The sequence below is a fragment of the Rhinolophus sinicus genome, chromosome 6 (assembly GCF_057876585.1).
Source record: "Rhinolophus sinicus isolate RSI-liver-muscle chromosome 6, RSI-T2T, whole genome shotgun sequence".
In the NCBI taxonomy this organism is placed as follows: Eukaryota; Metazoa; Chordata; class Mammalia; order Chiroptera; family Rhinolophidae; genus Rhinolophus; species Rhinolophus sinicus.
In genome coordinates, this window is record NC_142506.1 from 47,511,413 (window position 1) to 47,534,585 (window position 23,173).

A 23,173-nucleotide genomic window follows, 5' to 3' on the forward strand; every position below is an offset into this window, starting at 1 on the left:
CGGCCCTCCCTCCAATGAACATTCAGCAAGAGGTTCAGGCTCTAATGGGGTGGCTCACGTGAGAAGTCTTGGCCCAAAGGCCCACAGCACAGGAAATTAGTCAGGTTGTTGGAATGGAGCCAAGGAAAGGCCCAGACGCTCAGAGGAGGCCTTGCTGGAAAGACGCTTTGTAAAAATAAAAGCAGGCCTGTGCTGACTAAATCATTTGATGCTCTGATTAAGAAGCATGAGTGGCCACACCATGTGACAGCAGGCCATGAGCTCAGCCCTGGAGACATGGTCTGGCACAGATCCCTTCATCAGAGCCGTGGATGGTATTCAGGCAGGATTACCATCTCCAGGGGGAAAAGGGGTCAGGATTCCTGTCTCAAAACTATGCTGCATCTTTTAAAAAGTAACTACTATTCAGCTTTCATTTAATTTTAAGTAAAATTAAAATGTTTAAATAAAAATGAAATTTTTAATTTAAATTATTTGAATAAAAGACTGCTTTACTGAACATCTTAGGATGGAGAACAATGAAGTCATTAGTCAAAATGACTTCATGTAAGAAGAAAATAACAGGATGGTAAAGGAACTGTGAGCTTTGCATGTGAACAGGGTCCGGCAGTGAGGACCCTACAGATACGTCCCTTCAAGGACCACCCCTGCTCTCCCATTGAGGAGGCGACTCCAGCAGGACCCACAGGCGGCTGTAAGGCTAAGGAGTCATCTTCTGAGTGTCCATCTTAAACCCCAAAGCACTTGAACTTGGAGGGAGCTGCCTGGCCGTCACGGCCGAGTCCTGGGTCTGCCCGGGTGCGGCCAAGTGCCCAGGCCCAAGTGAAGCTTCTGCTCCCCGGGGCTCTGGGGGCCTCTGCACTTCGGGCAGCCTGGCAGACCCTCCTCTGACTGTGGCAAGGCCTGTGTTAGGAGTCACACAGCCTCTTTCCATAGAACTTCTCAGCTGAGATTCTGCAGCCACTGCCAATCTGGACCCTGAGTCTCGGAATAGTCAGCGTTAGTGCTGAGTGCTCAGAGTGGGACATAGATTTAGTCAGAGATCTGGGGAGCAGTCAGGTTAGGGGTGATGTTGGCAGGGTGGCCCCGGGGTGGAAGTCCAGGCAAGCAGCCAAGATCAGTCATTCCGAGAGCCACATGGGTCTGACTCGAGTTAATAAGCTCTGCAGACCTCCATTCTCATCCTGAATGGGCTTTGTTACATGGTCGGTCCTGCCTGAGACCTTCATCCAGACCCGTCTGAAAGGGACCTGACACAAGGGCTGCAAAGCCCAGCAGCAAAAGATTTGTGCTGAAACTTTCCAAATGCTTCTCTAGACTGACAGCCAACTCGTCTTCTCTCTTGTCTAGCCTAAATCCCCACCAGGTTTGTTGTTTTAAAATCCAAGTCTTTACCCTGCCAAGCACTCAGAAAAACATCATCTACACAGTTAAGAGCTGACAAGAAGGTGCCCCCAACCTATGAGCTAGTAACCCTGCAGCCCACAAGGGCTCCCATTCACTTGGGAGCCCCACCTGCCACTGAGCCCCGAGGTGGTTGACCAGACCCCAGGGCTGAAAGAACTTTGAGTGGTTCAGTCTCAGAGCAGAGTCCGCTTGACTGAGACAACCCTGGCTGGAGAGGCCTCAGCCCGTCAACCCAAGACTCAGCATTGGCTACCACACCTTGTGCCTTGTGGCATGGAAGACGGCTCCTGGTCAAAGGAAGCGATGGAGTTCCGCCTCCTCAGAGGAGATCTGTGGTCACTGTAATCAGAGTGATTCTCTATTCTGCTTCAGTGACACATAGTCACGTTGTCCTTCAAGCTAAGAAAATTCACGTCAGCCATCATAACATCGCCTCCCATCTCTCTTTTCCATTCTTCCTCCCACCCCTCTGCTACACCTTCCCTTACCCTTTTCTCTATTTTTATTGATGTGAAATTCATATAGCACACAATTAACCATTTGAAGTGCATGACGCAGTGGCATTTAGTGCATTCACAATGCTGTACAACAACTGCCTTTCTCTAGTTTCAAAACTTTTCATCACCAAAGAAGAACAACCTGTAGGCATCAGGTGTCACTCCCATTCTCCCTTCTGCCAAGACCATGGCCACAACCACTAATCTGCCTTCTGTCTTTAAAGATTTGCCTATTCTGGACATTTCATATAAAAGTATCATATATGACCTCTTGTGTCTGGTAACTTGCACTTAACATTATAGTTTTGAGGTTCATCCAAGTTATAGCATGTAACAGTACCTCATTCCTTTTTATGACTGGATAATATTCCACTGCATGGACACATCCCAACTTCTGTATCCATTTATCCATTGATGGGGCATCTGGGTTGTTTCCACCTTTGGGTTATCATGACTAATGCTGCTGTAAACACTTGCGCACAAGTTTCTGGGTAGACATACTTTCATTTCTCTAAGGTACATGCTTAAGAGTAGAATTTCTGGGTCATATGGTAACACTATGTTTAGCATTGTGAGAAACCGCACAACTGTTTTCAAAGCAACCGCACCATTTTGCATTCCCACCAGGAGGGTCTCTCTCTCTCTCTCTTTCATCCAATAAAATAAAACAAAATCAATAAAACAATTTGCTCCTGGTAAAACACTGAGCCTACCAAGGGCATTTAACTAACCAGCCATTTTCCCTAACACTGATTCACAAAGTGGCCATGTTGAAAGGTGAGCCAAACGCAGTCACTGGTCCCCCCACAACCTTCCCTAGTGGGCAGTCTGAGGTGGTCTCTCCCTGCTTTGGGGGAGAGACTGCACTGAGCTCTTCTGCCCTGTGCTGGCTTCCTGGTCAGCAGTTCTCCACATTTTTACCTGTTTCATCAGCAAATCAGCTTGGCTGGACACCTACTGGGCACGGAACGCATAAAACACTCACCTCTCCAGCTGGTGGGAAGACATGGACGAGGAGACCAGAGGTACTTCACAGAGCATATTGTAATAGAGACGAGTCTGAACCCACGAGCAAAGGGATGGCATTTGAGAGCTGGAGAGGCCTTTGGGATCACACCTCAAAGTCAGGTACAAGGTTAAAGTTCAGGAAACTGAGGCCCCCCCAGGTTCAGTGACTTAAACCTGGCCAGGCAGCAGCAGGGGAAGCCAAAGTGAAAAATCAGATCTGCATGATGAGAGTGGCAATGCCCACCACACGGCACTGCCCACCATGCGGCAATGCCTGCCTCACGGCACTGCTCACCATGCCCGTGTTCCCAGGCTTGTTCAACAAGGCGCACCTGAGTTGCTGGTAAAATGCAGACCCCTCAACACACAATGGGATTTATAGATGATGTAATACAGAATTGTACACCTGAAATCTATGTAACTTTACTAACAATTGTCACCCCAATAAACTTTAATTAAAAAAAAAAAGCAGATCCCCTCAGTCCTGCCTGGACCAACCCGTCCCATCTCTCTGTGGAGGAGGATCCGTGCTTTTAATGGGTCTGGTCAGGAAGTTAGGGGAACATGCAGCTAACTGTGAACAAAATGATAAAGTCAATGGAGTGGCACCAAAGATGCCTAGTTCTTGATTTCAGTGATGATAAAATAAACCCTTGCATTTGAGTGAAAATTTGCAGTCATCATGTTTGTGTGATATGTGGTTTCTGTTAAAGTCTGTATTAGTCACTGATGGTCTGATGATTAGACAATCCCAGTGTATAGTACATGCACGCGCACACACACACACACACACACACACACACTCTCTCACACACACACACACACACACACACACACAGTCACACACACACACAGCTGATGGAGTGTCCCCACCTCTTTTAACACAGATTATAGCAACTAACCACACTGTTCTGTACCTTGCTTCGAAAAAATGAAGTGCCTTATCTAATCTGATAATAATTATTAAGAAAAAAGCCTGTGTAGTAGTTTTTTTTTTTTTAATCCCAATTTCACAGAAGAAGAAACTGAGATTCTGTGAGTATTAGTTACCTGCTCCATGTCATGAAACTAGTCCTTGGCTATTATGGGTTGAATTGTGCCCCTCCCCCCAAAGATTACGTGTATGTCCTAACTCCCAGCGTCTCAGAAAGTGCCCTTATGTACAGAGGCAATCAAGTTAAGTGAAGTCACAGGTTGGTCCCTAATCCAGTATGAGGAGTTTTTATAAAAAGGGGAAATATGGACGCGGACCTGCATCCAGGGAGAACACCACGTGAAGACAGAGGCAAAGAGCAGGACAATGTTTCTACAAGCCAAGGAACAACAAAGACTGCCAGCAAACCACCGACGCGAGGCGAGAGACAGGGAACTGATTCTTTCTCACAGCCCGAGGAAGGAGCCAACCCACACAGTGTCCCAGGGCCTTGCTATTCCGGCTCTAAAATCAGAATACTCACACCTGATGCAGGGTTATATGAGGTTTACGGCTGGGAGAGCGTAGCTTGCTGTTAGGGCAGTGGTTCCCAAATTTGGTTCAGCCTGGGGAGCTTTTGAAATATCCAGGTTCCAGGGTCCTCTCCCAGAGCCTCTGGTTCAGTGGTCTGAGGTGCTACCACAGAATACACCTGAGAAAAAAGGAGGGAAAAAAAAAATAAATAAAAAACTCTCCAAGTGATTCTGACGACAGCCACTAGGTTAATGAACACTGCTGTGTAAAACAGGGCTGACCAAGGGTTTGGGTTTAGATACGACACCACAGAGTTTGGAGATGCTGTTACTTAACCCAGAGCACAGAGCTGAAGTTGACATTAGAGTGCAAATGTCAGGTATGCGGCAATGTCTGAGGCTACTTCTTCACAATGGAATGAATACTCTTGGTATGAGTGAAATGATGCTGTGTTCACACACACACACACACACACACACACACACACACACACACTCCCCAATATGTAGTTGAACATCAAGTCCAAGGGAACCAGATGGGAAAGGCCAGGGTTGGAGCCCATTAGAGCCTGCAGCAGAGCAAGAGGCAACAGCCAGGCCAGGACCCGACAGAGAGGGTCCTAGATAACTGCTGACATTTGCACAACATGTTGTATGTGGCTGTGGGTAAGAGGAGCTGAAGCATGCTGGCAGGTCCCGCTGCATCCTGGTCAAAATGCAAATGCAGGCCTCCCTGCTCAAACATTGAGAATTTCAAGACAGCCACAGCAGAGCATTGAATCAAGTGCAGGACCCTTCCAAGAGCAGGTCCTGGGCAACCGTATGTGTCGCTCAGGTCACTGGCCCATGAGGCGGCCCTGCGGGCTAGCCTGGCGGGGAAGGCAGGCGGTGCTGGACATGTGAGAGCAGAAGCTGCTGGGTGCTGCAGAACGGCCCAAGGATGCCCACGGAAGCCATTCCAATGCTTCCAGTCTTTCATTTTACCAGCTGAAAACACCCTGGGATTTGGTAGATGGTGTAACATGGTCCAGACACGTCAGCCAAAAAGACAAAGCAAAGGTCCCTCAAGGCCCATGTCTAACAACCCAATTACAAGGACTTTGCCATATCAAGTTCTGCAGCCCGTTCCAGCCAAAGACTCCCATTCTGCTGTCATTTCAACCAGAGAGCAAGTACAGTGGCAACTGTCCAGGGCAGGCGGGCCTGGTTCACTGCAGTCATTACTTTTCTAAAGTTTCCAGTACATTCTCTGTCCCACAGATCCCAAGCCTGTCACCTATTTTAAGGGTCTGTTTCCTTTCTCTCATGTACAGGAACGCTGACAGGTGAGCAGAGAGACATTTTGGTAACTGGATTCAGCCTCTGATGTTGTAACACTCCTGCTGAGAATGGGGAAAATGCATTCTTCAATTAAACTCAAGAATCTAAGTGAGCAATTTGTTATCCCTTCTCCTTCTGGAGGAAAAAAAAGATGTCTGAAGTGTTAAGGTTAGTAGACACAGCTCAGAGGGCACACATCGGTCCATCATGCTGCATAAGGGTAGGTAGGTATTTTATCTATCTATCTATCTATCTATCTATCTATCTATCTATCTATCTACATACACACATATATGTATTTGTATGTGTGTATATGCATGTATGCATTATGTATACTTGTATGTGTATATATATGCAAACATATGTATAATGTATATATAAACATACACTCATACATAAAACACTGACAGGAGCTATGGGGAAAACTGATGCCCCCATGTCTGCTGTGACCAGGGATTTAAATCTCCCCTGTGCTCACTCTGCCCCACCCCACTTGCCAAGTCACCTGGTTCATAAAGTGAATTTCTTCCTCATGCAAAGAAACAGGAACTGGGAGGTTAGATAGAAGACTGCCAACTGGATGTGCCAGGAGCATAACCTACTAGCACCTTCTCCCTGACAAGTTTAAATTGGCAGTTGAAAGCCTCTATTGGTGAAGAAGCACCTAAGAGGATTTTTGATGTCAACCTGTCCTGAAGCCCTGCACTGACAGAGCTATACCTCAGTGTTATATGTATTCCTCTGGGGTTTTGCACTGACAGAGCTATACCTCAGTGTTATATGTATTCCTCTGGGGTTTTGACTCCAAAATACAGCTCTGGGGTCTACAGAGTCCATTTTCTAAATTAGTCTGATGATGTCTGCTTTAAAGAAATCAGACATTGAGACAAACAGCTGAAATCAATCATACTTTTAAACAGTGTAAAAGGGATCTGTTAGGCCTTTCCTAGTATAAAATAGAGGGTTACTTTACATACAGCAGTAGAAATAACTCATATACTGAGTCTGACAATTAAGTTCCCGAACAGTTGCAACGATGCTGCTAACCTTTTTTGATATCAGAGGGATTATTCACTATGAATTTGTACCAACTGGACAAACAATTAACCAAGTTTACTATTTGGAAGTGCTGAAAAGGCTGCGTGAGAAAGTTAGACGACCTGAACTTTTCACCAGCAATTCATGGCTCTTGAATCACGACAATGCACCAGCTCACACGGCACCGTGTGAGAGAGTTTTTAGCCAGTAAACAAATAACTGTATTGGGACACCCTCCCTACTCACCTGATCTGGCCCCCAATGACTTCTTTCTTTACCCGAAGATAAAGGAAATATTGAAAGGAAGACATTTGGATGACATTCAAAACATCAAGGGTAATACGACGACATCTCTGATGGCCATTCCAGAAAGAGTTCCAAAATTGCTTTGAAGGGTGGACTAGGCACTGGCATCAGTGCACAGTTTCCCAAGGGGAGTACTTGGAAGGTGACCGTAGTGAGATTCAGCAATGAGGTATGTAGCACTTTTTCTAGGATGAGCTTGTGAACTTAATTGACAGACTGCATAGATACAGTGTTAGTAATATTTCACGCCATTTATTATTTTTTACTTTAACAATGTCAAAAATGTCCATGTGTCTAGAATAAGATTGGGGAAATTGTCCGCACATTTATTTTACTTCTTTGTGCCGACTGGACATCATTTTGTTTGGTCCTTGTTGCCACAGACTAGGGTGTTACTCTTCTCTGAGAAAGAAGGACTAAAGCGACAGATATTTGAGGAGAAAATAATTCATTTTTTGGATAAGCCTTGGATAAAAAAACCCTACAAAATGATGGTGTTGATAACTGCATGTTCAAAATGACACCAGGATATGAGAAAAATCAAGAAAGAGAATATTAAGATAAATTAAACGTAACTATTGTTTTTCTTTTTCCTGAAAATCAGTCTAGCTGTTTTAATCTATCTCTTTGACTCTGAATTTAATGAAGGCAGGGTTGTTTCCACGTTTATGCAGTGTTGGCTGTTATTTGCAAGGTAGGGCCCTGGCCTCTATGAGCTTGCATTGTAACATAGATAACGTCCAAAGGGACAGATAAATAAATTATTAATGATGGGGTTATGAAAAAGCGCTGAAGCTGCCGAGTGGTGATGATGGCACAGTATTGAGTGTTCACTGAATGTCACTAAATTGTACATGTTAAAATGGTTATAACAGTAATTTTTATCTTACGTGTATTGTATTATAATAAAAATTAATAAATGCCATCAGACACAGATTCAGAAATGGAAATGAAAAGAGAACAAACAGCTCAAAGCTGCCCAAGTCCATTATCATATGAGTCTACACCATAGTTCATAGACACACAGAGGAAATGATCAAAGTCATGTCTACGCCAGGAGAGAAAGTAACTGGCAGAAAACCCCACATACGTCGTGCTGAGCCTGTAGGGCTAGTGTTAAGTCTGACGTCTAATTAGAATAAACAAATGAAAAACAACTAGACTGTATCAAAAGGAAATCCACTAGACTGGAAAAGGCATCCGCAGGGGTTGGCAAACTGGCCATGTGCCAAATCCAGCCCACACCTGGTTTTGTGTGGCCTTCAAGCTGAGAATGGTTTTCATGTTTTCAAATAGTTAAGGGGAAAAAAATCAAGAGAATACTAGTATTTGGTGACATGTGAAAATGAAATGAAATTGAAATTTCGGTGCTCCCGGATAATATTTTGCCGGAACACAGCCACGTCTGGTCCTTTAGATATTGTCACTGGTGCTTTAGGGTTATAATGGCAGAGCTAGAGACCATATGGCCTGTAAAGTCAAAAGTCTTTTCTATGTGGCCCTTTAAAATGAGGGTAAAGGGGATCAAATATATGGTGATGGAAGGAGAACTGACTCTGGGTGGTGAACACACAATGGGATTTATAGATGATGTAATACAGAATTGTACACCTGAAATCGATGTAACTTTACTAACCATTGTCACCCCAATAAACGTTAACTACAAAAAAAAAAAGAACTCTGCTGGCCTTTGCCCTGGAGGATGGACAGTTCTTCCAGATGAAGGGTGGCCACCCCACAGCCTAAGGGTCCTGGCTGGGGGCCACCTTCTTGATAAAGCCACCCTGCAGAGGTTCATCAAGGAGACAGAGTCCAGTCTAGCACCCCAGACTGGCCGGTTCCGCTGGAAGGACGAGGGGCTCAGACGTCCTGGGACCACGGCTGCTATGGAAACAACCCCCCGGCATGTCCCATGTGCTCTCACATGCCCTCACCTACTGTATCTGCTTCCTGCTTCCCCCCCCCCCCTTTCAAAGTGCTTTTCTACTTGTTCATGGTTAAGTTCATCATGTTCCAAGTACACCGATGCTGGGGTTTCAGGGGAGGGATGGAAGATTGCTGAGGACCTAGTGTGTGCTGGATATTTAAATGCTTGGTCTTCAAATCTTCCCCACAACTCTCCCATAAGGTAGGCATTATTAGCCCCATTTTGTAAATAACAGTAGCTCCTTTTTCTTTTTTCTTTTTCTGAGTGATTGCCATGGTCCCCGGCATTATTCTAGGGAGTTTACATAAATTAAGGCATTTAATCCTGAGAACTCCATCAGTCGCAACAATTATTATTCTCATTTTATAATTGAGGTAATTGAGGCCAAGATGTAGTAAGTAATGTGCCCAAAGTTGCTGTAAAAGAAACCCCATAGAGACAGGATTTGAACGCAGGGGCCTCTGCGTGGAGCTGGGGCCTTAACTGCTCAGCCAGACCGGCTCCCACTGCAAACAGTGCAGAGGGTTCTGGATTTTGCTCAGAAAACACAGGTGGTAACAGCAGAGCAGCGTTTCAAACCAAACACACTCTGCTTCAGCTCCCTGTTTTCTCCACTGCTCCCTAACTGTTCATCCTTCAAACACTACACCATGCAAACAGGAATGGAGTGCTAACCTGGCAAGAACGTCCCCATAAATGACATCCATGGAGATCCTGCAATTTGCATTTCTAATGGGAAAAGGATATCAGAAGCCAATAAGGTGGCAGCAAGACGCCCTTATGCGCGTAAGATCTGGTATTCGTTTTAGCTGACTGCACAGCAAAAAGACGTCATAGGGACTTTTTGTGCTAAGGTTTAATCAAATTTATTCAATCTTTGATTCTATTTTGCAAACACATGCTGCACAGCTACGCTGATCCAGGCCCTGTGCCAGCTTCTGGGGGAACCAGATGAATTAGGCCCTGTCCTACCACATGGAGGTCACGATCTGGCATCTTCTGCAGACCTGAGGGGCCAGCGCCATGTGTTACGCTCATTCACTTGTGCTTTTGAGGGTGGAGACGCGGCAGGCTGGGCCTCACAGCTGCTACCTCTCCTCCCAGGGGGCCCTTCTCTCCTACATCCCCACCACAAAGAGTGCAGTCAGTTTTGCCCTCTGTAATCTCAGCCACAAAGAGCTGCTCCACCCTCTTTCCTGGCAGAACTCTGGATTGTCCTGTAATTACTGCCATGCTGCAACCTGGTGCCATCTGATTAGTGCAGATTTCAAAACAGTGCTCATAATTCCTGCCAAAGCTATCCTGCCAACATCACACGAAAACTGGCCAACCTACTCTGCCGGGGCTGAGAGTTCCGTGCAGGCGCCATAAAATGAAAACCGGAATGGAAACTCAGCCACCACTAGAACAAGATGACACACACTCACACTCACACTCACACATACGCACACACACTTACACACAGGCGTGTACACACAACCCCTCTTCCTGGTGCTTTCACCCAATTGCTTATGCGATTCCACCCCAAAGGTTTAGAAAAAGGAAGCAGTCCTGAGCACAGTGCTTGAAAAATAAACACGAGCAATTCAATAGCTTCTCAGAGAGGGGCTCAATAGGGCAGTGCTGGCTTTCCTCCGGTTCTTGCACGGGAACACGCAAGGTGCAGTTGGTACTAGAGTCATCTCCAGCCCCCGGTCCTGGGAGCTGACCTTGAAGGTTCAGGTTTGCTGTGTTTAGAAGGTGAAAGCCGCAGGTGTCATTTAGCAGAAGTCACCAGTCCCCTGCCCATAGTACGTCAGCCGTGTTCCAAACATACAGAGAGACATGGGACTAAGCTAGGTTGGCAGTCTTGTTAGGGCAGCAAAAGAGAAGAATGCCAAGGACTAAGAACTTCCCAGAACGCACTGCGGTCCGGACACAATGATGAGGGCTTTACATGCAGTGGCTCACAGACGCCTCACACCACCCTCTGAAGTGATGACTGTTACCATTCCCATTTCACAGATGGGGAAACTGAGCTTTAGTGAGATTAGCAGTTTGCCCAAAGGTCATGGATGTAGTAGGTGATGGAGCTGGGATGTGGACAGAGCTGAGTGATCAAGTGAAGGTGGCCACAGGCTGCGAGGGGCTCTCTGCCACAGGCTTGCCCACCTCCCTCCTCCTGCTCCTGTGTGGGGGTGGCTTTCAGGCTGTGAGGCCCTGAGATCACCTCATGAGGGAGAGGGAGAAGCATAGAGACCCCTTCCTTCCTTTCCTTCCTTCCTTCCGTTTTTACCTATACATATTCCATTCAAAGTTCTCTCAGCCTGAGTGCCCCACAGGCAGATGAACAGAAGGATATTTCTGTTCTGTATACAAAGTAAAACAAGCTACAAGCTTCAAATGGATGACAGGAGGCCAGGAACTGAGGTGTCTCAGCTGAAGACACCCGAGGTCCAAAGAGAATGGGGAAGGGAGATTTTGTTGCCAAGTACAAAGAGATGAATGCACTTTCTCTCCTCTGTGCTTTCCGGGACGGGGGCTGTCCAGGGGTCTCACCGTTGTTAGCTATAAATTACATCTTTCTGAAAGGTACTACTATAGAGGTGCTTACTTCTGAGCAGGTACCCAGGACCTCAGATCATATATTTTTACTTATTTCTACTTAACAAGCACTTGTGGGGTCCCTGCTCAGTGCAAACCTCTGTGACAGGAGGAGAAGGGGGAGGGGCATGAGGAGCAGACCCTGTCCTCACACTGGGGGAGGGGCCCATGAGGGAGGGTGCGCGCAGCCCGCTGCAGACTGGACACCTGTGGCATCAGTGTGTGGCCTCCTTCTGGGCCCTAGAAACCGCTGGGGGCAAATTTGAGAGGAACCAGATATTTACAGTCTCATAGTATCTCCTCACAGATTAAAACGAACACCATGTCCTTTTGGCATGACTCACTAAGAAGATACCACTTGTGTAACATTTCTGCCCAAAGTACACAATCTGAACCTAATCCCGAGGAACAAATCAGACAGGCCCAAACGAGGGGCACGCTGCAGACTCTGCATGATCCAACACGAAAGGCAAGGCTGAGGACTACCGCAGGTGAAAGGAGATACCATGACATGGCAGCTGAAAGCACCGCGTGATTCTGGGTGGGTCCCCGAACACGGAGAAGCAATTTCTTGAAAGGACATATTGGGCCAGTTGGTGAAATTTGAATATGGACTGTATGTTAGGTCATATATTATATCAATGTTAAGTTTCCTGAATATAACAACTGTATTGTGATTACATGAGAATGCCCTTGTTATTAGAGGCTAAGGGCAAAATACTGCGACTTAATTCTTAAATGGTTTAGCAAAATAATGACAGCATGTATAGAGAGAGGGGGAAATAGGAGAGCAAATGTGATAAAATATTAACAATTAGTACATCTGAAGGATGTACAGAGCTCACTGAACTTCCCTTGCCAATTTCCTGTAAGGTTGAAGTTTTTTCAAAATAAAAAGTTTAAAAATCTGTCTTTGTGTTAAAGTCGGGTTTACACACGGAGGCAGGGGCTGCGTAAGAAACATGACAGCACATACGGGGCCTGTGATGGAATGGCGCTCTGATGGCCAGACATCATTCAGTCATCTCAGCCTCTGCATCAGCTTTGCATTATTATCATCCCCACTGTACAGACGAGGAAACTAGGGCCCAAGGAGGGGAAGAGTCTTCACTCACCCAAGATCTCAGCTAGTATGTTGTGGGGCTGGGCTGAGCTGGGGAGAGTGGGCTCCAAGAACCACGCTTTTTGCTCTGCTGTGTGGGGATTAAAACCAGGAGGCTGTAGCCAAACCACCTGGTTCAAATTCCACATTCACCACTGGCTGGTGACCCAGGACAAGCGACTAGCCCCAGCTGCCCAAAGTGCCTTTTTAAGAATGAAGGTTATAACAGCGCTTATCTTACTGGGTTATTCTGGGGTTAAATGAGGGAGAGCATGTTAAGAGCTCACAAAAGTGCATAATAAACACATTTTCATGCAGAACATTCTGGAATCTGCGGCCCATAAGGTGGTCGCTCTTAAATTCCACTAACTGTGTGGGTGGCTGAGAGCACTTAAAGAAAAATGAGTGACTACAGAAGTGAAGGCATGTTTGAGACAGGGGAGTGGTCGTGTGCAAAACGCACAGAGAGCAGGATGGCCAGTCCTTCCCTGGGAAGACTGGAAACCACCACAGAACATTACAGAGTTCTTCTGACCTTCAATTTCCAGGTCCTCCCCGGATTGGGTAGTAAATATGCATCGCCACAAACGCCACCTACATGGAATCCCAAAGGGAGAAACTTATCCATCAAGTACAGCGGACAGCTCATTCCCTTTTGGGTCCTGCCTAGACTGACGAATTCCCCTGGTGCGAGGGCTTGGCTGGCTCTTTCTCGTCGTCATCCATCAGGGGTTCTTCCAGTCTGAATCCCCCAAAGGCGTGTACACAGCGGCACAGCACGCTGCCTGGACACGCTAACCACCTGCTGCTCTGAAAAGCTCTTCTGCTGGGGAAGAAGCAGTTGCCATGAGTCCCTGTGACAACTATCCAGAGAAGAACCGGAACTCTGCTGTTTAAAGGTGGATACGGTCAATAGGCTATCTCTGACCAGTTGTTCCTTTAGGGAAAGACAAAGCTGAATTGGAAGATATTTATGGATGGAGATATATATATATATATATATATATATATATATATGAAATGTCTGAGGGAGAGAGAATGAACAAGCTAGAAGTGAATTAGCAACCTGGAAGTGAAAGATGAACGTTCAGTAAAAGTGATGACCAACAGGAGATTGGAGATTTCGGTCAAGGTGTCCACAGAAAGGAAAGAGGTGGAAAAACTGAAAACAGCTCTTGCAGGGCATCGACCAAACCTCATCCAAACATGACTAGGATCAGGTCAGAGGAAAGTAAACTCAGGAGTTTGGGTCTTTTTGAGGTAACCGACGTCAATAACTGGAACAGTTTCCTGTTTCTCCTCAGAGCCTGGCTTGGCTGAAGTGGGGGAGCTCCTGGCCCGGGTGGGGGCAAGCTGGGTGGGGTTGGCAGGGAGGTGCTCAGATAACCTGCAGAGGAGACCAAATGTTGACAGAGAGGCTCTGGGAAATGAAAGCTTTGCGTGCCTTTAGTGTGGGTTTAAATTATCTTTCTGTGGCTGCCAGTGAGATGGTAAATGTCCTCTGGGACTTCAGGTAACACTCTTTTGTTTAAATCTAACATTATGTCCTTAGCTGTCCCTTGCCTCCACACTGCCCATGGACCTCAGCCTAGTCCAGATTCTTCAGATTACCAGGGTGGACCACCAAATTCTGGTGAATATCCCCACCAGAGTAACCAGGGGCCTCGCTTCCTCCTGAAGGTCATTTATGTATTTATGTCAAATGGACCATGCAGCCCTGGTGTGTTCGTGGACTGCCTGTGTTGAAAGAGAATCTTTAGTTGAGGAGGCTGAGTGCCCTGGAAGGAAGTTGCTCAACCTGAGTGGAAACCAAACCCTCGCTTTGGTTTCCTCGGGAAATTCTGCAGTAACTGCTTCTCTATAATTAGTGAACAGGGGCCTGACCCAGGCCTCAGCCTGGACCCAGCCACAGCCTGTGCAGACCTGAGCAGTGCCCAGACCCAGAGCCGTCAAACTGCCATGTCTGCCATCCTAGAACTGTGGCAGGGTTTGCCTTTGAAGAAACCACCCAGCCGGGGTGGGGGGGTCAACACTTTTTCTAAGTCTACTGTGGACAGAAGGGGAGGAGGAGCAGGTGAGAGGAGGAGGGAAGACGAGGGTTTGGTTCACGGCCTCTACTGCACATAAACAGGCCCACACTTGAAAGGGGGCCGCACTGTCGATAAAAGGTGAAAGGAGTGAATGGTGGGTTAGTCCTTGCCATTTCACCGATGAGAAAACAAAAATCCAGCGAGGTGAAGTGACTGGATTTTCACTGTGAGTTCACGTCCAGGGCCTACCACCCAGTAACACTGAAGACAGCAGACAGACAGATGCCCGATAAGCCTCCTGACACATTGACAATGAACCAATCATTCAGTCATCTATTGACTCTGGCTTCCGTGCTACAGAAAGGGTGTAATTCATGCCATCATTCCACAATGAGCTTACTCTGTACTTTAAGAGACATGACACATGTTCAAAACATGTAAGTAACAGAGCAAAACCAGGGTGGTGGAGTGTCGGACTCAGGGCCGGGAGTCAGAGGAGGGAGCACGTCCTTTAAGGAACCTCGGGGGGAAGTTTCCTGGGGGAGGTGAGCGCCACGCTGAGCCTTGGAGGAGGCATTCCAGCCACACAGGCGGGAGGGACCCCATAAGGACAGTGTCAGCAGCAGAAATGGAGGGGTGTTGAGGACACAGGGGGTATGCTGGCGTAGGGATGTGTTCACCCTGGGGAGATGGATGGACCCACTGGCTTTCCCACCCTTATGCTCCCACCTGACTGACCTGCAAGTCATAGTAATGTAGGATCCCGGTGACACCCACTGCTGGGTCCTTAGATCAGACTTTTGTCACTGGCCTCACCGGCCTTCTTGCTGCTCCTCTGGCTCTGGCTCTGGCCCTATCCTTGTAATGGCCACGAGAACTCTCTTGTGAAAAAGCCAGCATCACCATGTCCTCACTCTAAGACCCAGGCAACCCACTGTCTGTCAGATGAGTCCACACTCCTTTGCAGGGCAGATCAGGCCCTTCAAAGTGTGACCACACCTGCTTTAAAATGTCCTCTCCTCCTGCACCCTTGGCTCTGTCTGACATCCTATAAACAACAGGCATTGCCCTCCATGACTCGGAATCCTCCATGCCTTCCCTGCATCACTCCTTCTTTGCAGAAAGTCTTTGGCTATTTATCTTGCAACTTTCCTTTGAGACGTACCTTAAATGCATCCCCTCCTCCAGGAAGCCTCCCGTCCTTGATGCTCAGGTTCTTGGCCTTGAGCTCCAATAACACATTGTTGTTCCTGTTCTGCCCCCATTTGTTTAACTATCTACCCCCTTTGTAAGCCAGAGCCGGACACTCAGGGCCCAATGCTCACTCTGTGATGCCCAGGGCCCAACGTGCCTCATTGTTCATAGAAAGTTGCTTAAGAAATACCTGATGAACGAATGACTAAGTGGAAGAGTATGTGGAGAAGCGTAAAAAGGAAGCCCGACTTTCAGGTGATTGGGACAAAATGAGTGGAGGACTCCGTGGGGAGATGTGGCCCCACAGACAGGCCAACTCTACCCCAAGAATGGCCCATGTTTGCCCTCGCTGGGGTCATCGCCCCACTGTTACTGACTCCCCACCCTATAAGACTGAAATTAGGGTCCCAGGAAGGACAGGCAACCCTGGTCTGAGCTTACAGCAGTGATCACAACAGCAGAGGTTTAACGAACTTTAAAAATCTATTTTGATGTTAAAAGCCAAAATGACAGAGAAAGTCAGGAAGGAAAAAAGTGAATTTAGCGATAATCCTGTGATGTCAATACAATCAATTACAATTAGTTTCAATTTTCCTTCCAGTCTTTCTCCTTTAGTCTTGTGATGGTTCGTTTTACCTGTCAACTTGACGGGACTGAGAGATGAACAGATAGCTGGTGAAACATTCTTCTGGGTGTGTCTGTGAGGGTGTTCCCAAAAGAGGTGAGCATTTAAATCAGTCTGTTGAGTAAAGACTGCATGATCCCATCCGCTGAGAGCCTGAACAAGAAGGCCGAGGAAGGGCTCTTTCTCTCTCTCCTCTCTCGCCTCTCGCCTCTCGCCTCTCGCCTCTCGCCTCTCGCCTCTCGCCTCTCGCCTCTCGCCTCTCGCCTCTCGCCTCTCGCCTCTCGCCTCTCGCCTCTCGCCTCTCGCCTCTCGCTTCTCTCCTCTCTCTCTCTCATGAGCTGGGAGGTCCATCTTCTCCCCCTGGGATATCAGTGCTCCTGGAGATACACCAGCTTTCCTGGGCCTCCAGCCTGAAGACAGCAGATGGTGGGACTTCTCCATAAAATTGCATAAGCCAATTCCTCATAACAAATCTTTGTCAAATCACTTTAGACTCATTGCGTACCTTAAATTTACACAATGTTATATGTAAATGACCTCTTTCTCTGGAGAACCCTAATACAAGTCTATAGGTGCAATTATGGCTTGTTTATATAACATAAGCTGGAAATCAAAATTCTTAAGAAGATGTCTTTTATTTCCTTCCCAGTGTTCTACATACAATGGGTGCATAATACATAAGTTTAGGCCGACTGACAGGTATTCTGACTGAAAGCTTTTCTCGAAGACAGTGTGGCCACGGCAGTGACCCCTCAAGAAATAAGCTGGCAGCAATGTCTCTGCGTCACTTCTGGCTCCCTGTTTTCTACATGGAACACATTTCTTTCCCTTGAAATCATGTCTTTCATTCCCTCAATCAGTCATTCAGTCAACGAACACTTAATGAGTGCCAATTATGGAGTGGGCCTGGGCTCGGGCCTAGGTGGGCTCTGTGCTTCCTGCTGTGCCCTGCTGCTGGCCTGCGGCCTGTCTCCACCCTCCTGACAATCCTATGGCTCAAACTCCCCTGGAACCCAGTTATCCAGTTTATTTAAAAGTCCAGGGGGACCCAGGCCCCTTCTTTTGTGCATGCTGCACCCAGAAGCACAATTGTCTGCTATCTTGAGAACAAGCAGCCGTTGCGATTGTGTCAGCGAACCTTTGTTCAGTTCCTATAAAGAACGGCCTATTAGGTAATGATCCATCCCGAATGGAAAACCCACCTTTCGTAAGGCCCGAAATGAACTATTGCCACATCCCATCAAGCCCACAAACAGTTCTTCACTGCAAAAGAATAAGCTTAACTAACTAGAAAGAGCCTCAAAAATGTATTTTGTAGCTTAAAAAGCAAGAAAGGGGGTACTCTGGCCTCAGGGACACACAAAGGATGGTAATGCGTGAGGTGAGTTCCAGTGAATGGAGTGGCTGGTGGGGGCAAGACTGGCATTGTGCTCAGAGGGCAGCCACCTCCTCAAACTGCCTGTCTTCTGCTGTGGGGTGAGGGGCGTTGGGGGGCAGGGAATGAAGGTGATATCGTCACATGACGGCGTTCGGAGGAAGGCATTGCTGGGATGGAGGCTCAACACCCCAGGACCTTAGAAGGAGCTTATGTCGAACCCTGAGATCTAAAGAACCGTGTTAATCTGTGACAGGCCAGACTTCCTCAGCCTCCCCATAGACTCACAAACCCAGGCTGAGGCAGGAAAGAAAGTCAGATTTCTTACACACTAGAGCTCTTGTGCGCATGTACAAGCACACACACACACACACACACACACACACACACACACACACAGAGTCATGGGCTCTGCTGTGTGCCCCCTAATATGTGTTAGGGGTCTTAACCCCCAACACCCCAGAATGTGACTGTATTTGGAGATAGAGCCTTAAAGAGGCTATTAAGGTAAAATAGGTCATTAGGGTGGGACCCCATCCACTATGACTGGGGTCCTGACAGGAGGAGGAGACCGGGACACAGACATGCACAGAGAGAAGAGCGTGAGGACACGGGGAGAAGACGACCGTCTGTGAGCCAAGGCGGGAGGCCTCAGAAGGAGCCACCCTGCCCACATCTTGGTCTTGGACATCCAGCCTCCAGGACGTGAGACGATTAAGTCCTGTGGTTTAAGCTACTCAGTCTGTGGACACACACACCCACTCACATACACTCACTCACTGTCACACTCACACATAAAAACACTCACCTACTCACACTCACATTTTGTCACACTCACACATACAACAGTCACTTTCACACTCTCACACACACTTCCTGAGCCCAGAGGCCTGGGCTGATGTGGATGAGACCCACAGAGGCCAATTCCCTGCCTCTCATGGCAGGGCTTTGCTCTCTGTCAAGCTCATTTCTCCGCTAGAACCTTGGGTCCTCCCAGACTGGGCTGCAGTCTGACGTCTTGCATCCTGACTCTGCCTGGGGCCTGGCACTTTGTTGTCCCGTCGCCCGGCCTTGGCCTGGCCTGGGAGTTCGGAGGCCTGGACTCTCCTGACGGGCAGGGAGAAAACACTCTGACCCCAGGAGTCTCCTCTCTAATCCGTGGTGAAGCCAGCGCAGCAGTTCTCAGACCAGCAGCATCGAAGTCACATGAAACTTGTGAGAATCACATATGCTCAGGCCTCACCCGGACCCACTGAGTCAGAGCCTCTGCGGGGTGCAGCCCAGAAACGTGCATTTGAACTTGCCCTTTGGGTAGTTCTGATGCAGACAGACTGACGTTTGAGAACCAGTGAAGTGGAAGACGCCTACAAGTCCTGCAGGGGGATAACCCCCCAGGCTTCTGTGAGCATTCAGCGTGATAACTACATGGGTATGATTTATGCACCTTTCGTGTGCCCGGCCCTTTCCCAGCTTTTAAGGATAGCTCCTTTAGAGCGTTGTTGTAGAGACACTGCTGGGAAATGAGGCCCAGAGAGGTGAAGCAACTCATCCCAGGACACGCCCCTGGAGATGAGCAGGAGGAGGGTTTGAACCAGTCGCCGTCACTGCGCTATGTCTACCCCCCCATGGGCCACCATAGTGACAGGTGTTTGGCCCGCAGTCAATGTGCGATTTCCAGGGTCATGAACAGGGAGGCATCACACCCATTCCACAGATGGACACAACTGTTAAAGTCGGCTTGGCTACTAAAGGAGAGGCCAGTCCTAAGTTCAAGGCCTGTGACAGCCTGGACAAATGCACGCTTCCTCCTGAAAGAGAAACCTGCCGGCGACCTTGAGACTTTTGAGGCTCTGACACTCATAAAATGCAAATGCCTGAGGGAGAAACATGCTTCCACAGTGTTTCCAGAGGTGAAACCTGAGGCACATGGCCCTGGGAAGGAGAGCCCCAGCTGATGGTGCAAGTGGGGGCACTGGGTTCCCCGAGGCGTGACTGGCCCCTTTCTGGTTTGGGAGAGGTGGCCCTGCCGAGTCCCCTACACCCTCAGCCCGGTCTCCTTAATAGTGCATCGCTGGGCGGCGCCCCCCAGGAGGATGGGGGTTTGCGTGTCCCTAGTCCATGCACTTAGGAAGTGCCTACTCAATTTTTGTTTATCGAATGAATGAATGCATTCTCCCACCTCCCAGATCCTGCCGTAGGGACAGCTTCACATGCACACACATATGTGCACACACGCCTACTCGCGTGGGGTCACGCTCCGGGGCTGGCGGAGAGGCCACAGGGAGAGAAGGAGGTCAGCAGGGCAGCTTGGCAGGGGGCGGGGGGAACAGGTCCAGAGCAAAGCACAGAGGCATGGAGGGGGTGAGAGTGAACCCTCTCACCGCCGAGGCATGTAAGAAAGAAACTGAACTCAGGCTAAAGGAAAAGTATAATAAATAGGAAATCAGGCCTGAGACCCGACAATGGATATTTTGCAAACTCTGGATGAGGTCTGCTTACAAAAACGATCATTTGTGTTGAGTACAGAAAGGTCACCGACGTGGCCAAAGGTGGTCACCAGCCGGCGAGTCTGGACTCAGGCCCAGCTGCAGGCTTTGCCTTGTGGAAGGGCTAACCTGACAGCATCCAGAGGCACAGCAAGGGTGGGGGTTCGTGGGCTGGACTTTCACCCTAAGCGAGGCCAGGTTTAGTTCTGTTTCTGTCTGTAGAGAAGTCCTCCACAGCCCTGGGGGGAAGTGTTCGCACACAGTGTGCTTTGCACAAGATTTCATTGCAACATGACCAGGCTGAGGGCTCCACGCCTTTTATGACCAGGTTAAGACCGAGTCCTCCTACCCAAGCTGCTCCTCTTCACCGGGACTGGGCCCTTCGTTTCAATGCATCATCTGGTGATTCCTGGTAATGCCGTGACCGGGCCCGGCAAGCAGCTGAACGGGCTTGGCTCACCACCGATTTCTGTGCTGCCACTGAGTTCTCACACTGCCAGCAGATTTGACTTGATGTCACTACTGCCCTCTAAAACTAGGGGATGGTTACTGAGAGCAGTTCCCAAAGAGAGAAGCACTGTGGACAAAGGCCGGTGAAGGCCGGCAACAGAAAACAGCCACCCGTGAGCTCCTTTGCAGTGACAACCTTGTACATGAGGACAAGTGGACATCCACTGAGGGCCCTGCACTCTGCTAGCTGCCTTCCTGTGTTAAGGTTCCTCAGGGCGACAGTTCCCTATTTACAGAGGAGGAGGCTGAGACTCAGAAAGGTGGAGTGACAGTGTGTAAGGAGGGAAAGTTGGGGCTGGAACCTGTCTTCTGACTCCAGAGCTGTGCTCTGTTTACCCTTCCATGAAGCCCAATTATAAATGACAACAGTGCTTCCTGGACAAACTGCCTCAGTGGAATGCAATCACGGAGACGTGGACTTGTCCCAGGGGCAGATTTACTTGGCACTGGCAGAAGTCCAGTATGATCCAGCTTCCTGAGCAGCCTTCCCATTCATGCTTCCTCCCTGGCTTTTGGGTGGGTTTGATGCCACCTGGGGCTCACCATTAAGTGCACTGTGTAAACCCACAGAGAGTAAAATACGGGACTTAGGTGCCTCCAGCTCAGCACAGCCAAGCATATGGTGCCTTCTCATCTTCTTGTAAAGAAAACAATACATTTTATTGGGAATTAATAGCTGTGAAGGGGGAGGAGGTGAAAAGATAAAAACTTCCAGTTATAAAATAAATAAGTCCTGGGGATGTCATGTACAGCATGGCGACTAAAATAAATAATACTACAGTGTACATTTGAAAGTTGCTCAGAGAGCAGATCTTAAAAGTTCTCATCACAAGAAAACAAAATTGTAACTCTGTGTGGTGACAGATATTAACTAGACGTATTGTGGTGATCATTTTGCAATATATACAAATATTGGATCATTATGTTGTACACCGGAAACTGATATGTTATATGTCAATTATATGTCAATGGAACAAGTTTTAAATATCCATGAAGTTTTGACAGTAGTATATAAGCACTGGGTGGACTTTTGAGTAGTAAATGAATAAAGTAATATGGCAAAGCGAGTCTAACCACTAACTAAACTCATGTTCAAATTCCCAAGTCTATTAGATGGTAGTCTTTTATGTTGTTCAAAGAACTTGTTAATAATACACTATCCCAGGGGAGGAGGTCAGTTTCATCTTTGGGTAAATTCCAGAAGTGAAAGCAAATTCTATAAAACTGAAATGTGTGACCAACAACTGCTGGCTTTTCAAAACAGAGGAATTATACGTCAGTTGTGTCACTGGCAAACATCAGTGGTAGGAGAGCTCATAGCTGGGCTGATCATAAAATCCAGGTGAAAACTTTGCTAAAATGTGGACTATAAACAGGGTGGCCAGCCTCTGGCCTTTGAAGGGGGGAGTTCAATGATCTGAACGTCCCGCCAGAGCCCGGGGTGGGGGCTGGGGAGACCCCCAGTTCCTCAGGCACCCCAAGTTCTCTCTGAGACCACTAGCTTTGCTTAAGGCTATTTTGTTTCATTTTTCACTTTTCCCGTCAGGGCCAGAGTCAAGAGAACCTAATATGAAAATGGCTACAAAGCTTTTCAATAAAGCATTCCAGAACACACTTCTCCTTACCATACAAAATAGCAATTTCCCTTAAGATACAAGCTGCTGTCTCCATTTCTTTTTGGAAAGATGTGAGGTATAAAATATTTAAGTTCATTCAATACAATTATGTGTCCTAAAATAATGTAAGTCGACTTACCTCTGGGCAGAAACTCTCATATTTAGGACCATGGTGTCTGCAGGTTGTGCCCTCATTAGGCCCATCACCAGCACAAAGTTCTCAACTCCCAAAGTCACCAGGCTTTCCTCCAGGTCTTCTGTTGCATTTAGTCTATTGGACTTGGTTGGGTGACAAGGATGATGTGATTTGGGAGCCTGCCAGCCCCACGATGGCCTCCGCTGCACTGGGCAGGTGCAGCCTAGACCTGTGGTCCTTCTGTCTCTCATTTAGCGACGCCCTGTAAGTAGTAGCCAATGGCGCTCATGGCAGTGGTCCTGCCACCAGCCTTGGATCCCCTATCAGCTGTTGGCAGGACTGGGAGGGTGGTTCCCGCTGCCTCAGGTGAAGGCCTGGAGCAGCCAGCACCCCTGCACCGCCCATGGGGTCTTCTCAGAGATCTGCACCCAGCTTGCAAAGGGCAACGTGGTCTCTTACGATGGCCCTTGGGTGGCAGGTGGCCCGGCCCCAGCATAGTCCTACTGCCCAGCATGGCCATATTTTGTTAGAACTCACCCTCCTCCGGCTACACTCCCCACCCCAGCC

General features: G+C 48.0%; 1 long non-coding RNA gene across 4 annotated transcripts in view; it reads right to left on the reverse strand.

The window, feature by feature from the left end:
- LOC109455420 (uncharacterized) overlaps window positions 1-22,952 on the reverse strand; it is a 36,620-nt gene extending 13,668 nt beyond the window's left edge. The window contains exons 1-4 of one of the 4 annotated variants that reach the window (XR_012490800.2): window positions 22,610-22,951; window positions 16,495-16,988; window positions 4,370-4,537; window positions 1,666-3,007 (exon numbers count right to left, since the gene is read on the reverse strand). This is a non-coding gene — a long non-coding RNA (uncharacterized LOC109455420). Of the gene's footprint in view, window positions 1-1,665; window positions 4,538-16,494; window positions 16,989-22,609 lie in introns of all 4 variants that reach the window. The other 3 variants (XR_012490799.2, XR_012490798.2, XR_012490801.2) reach the window with 3 other exon arrangements.
- Window positions 22,953-23,173: the final 221 nt, after the last annotated feature.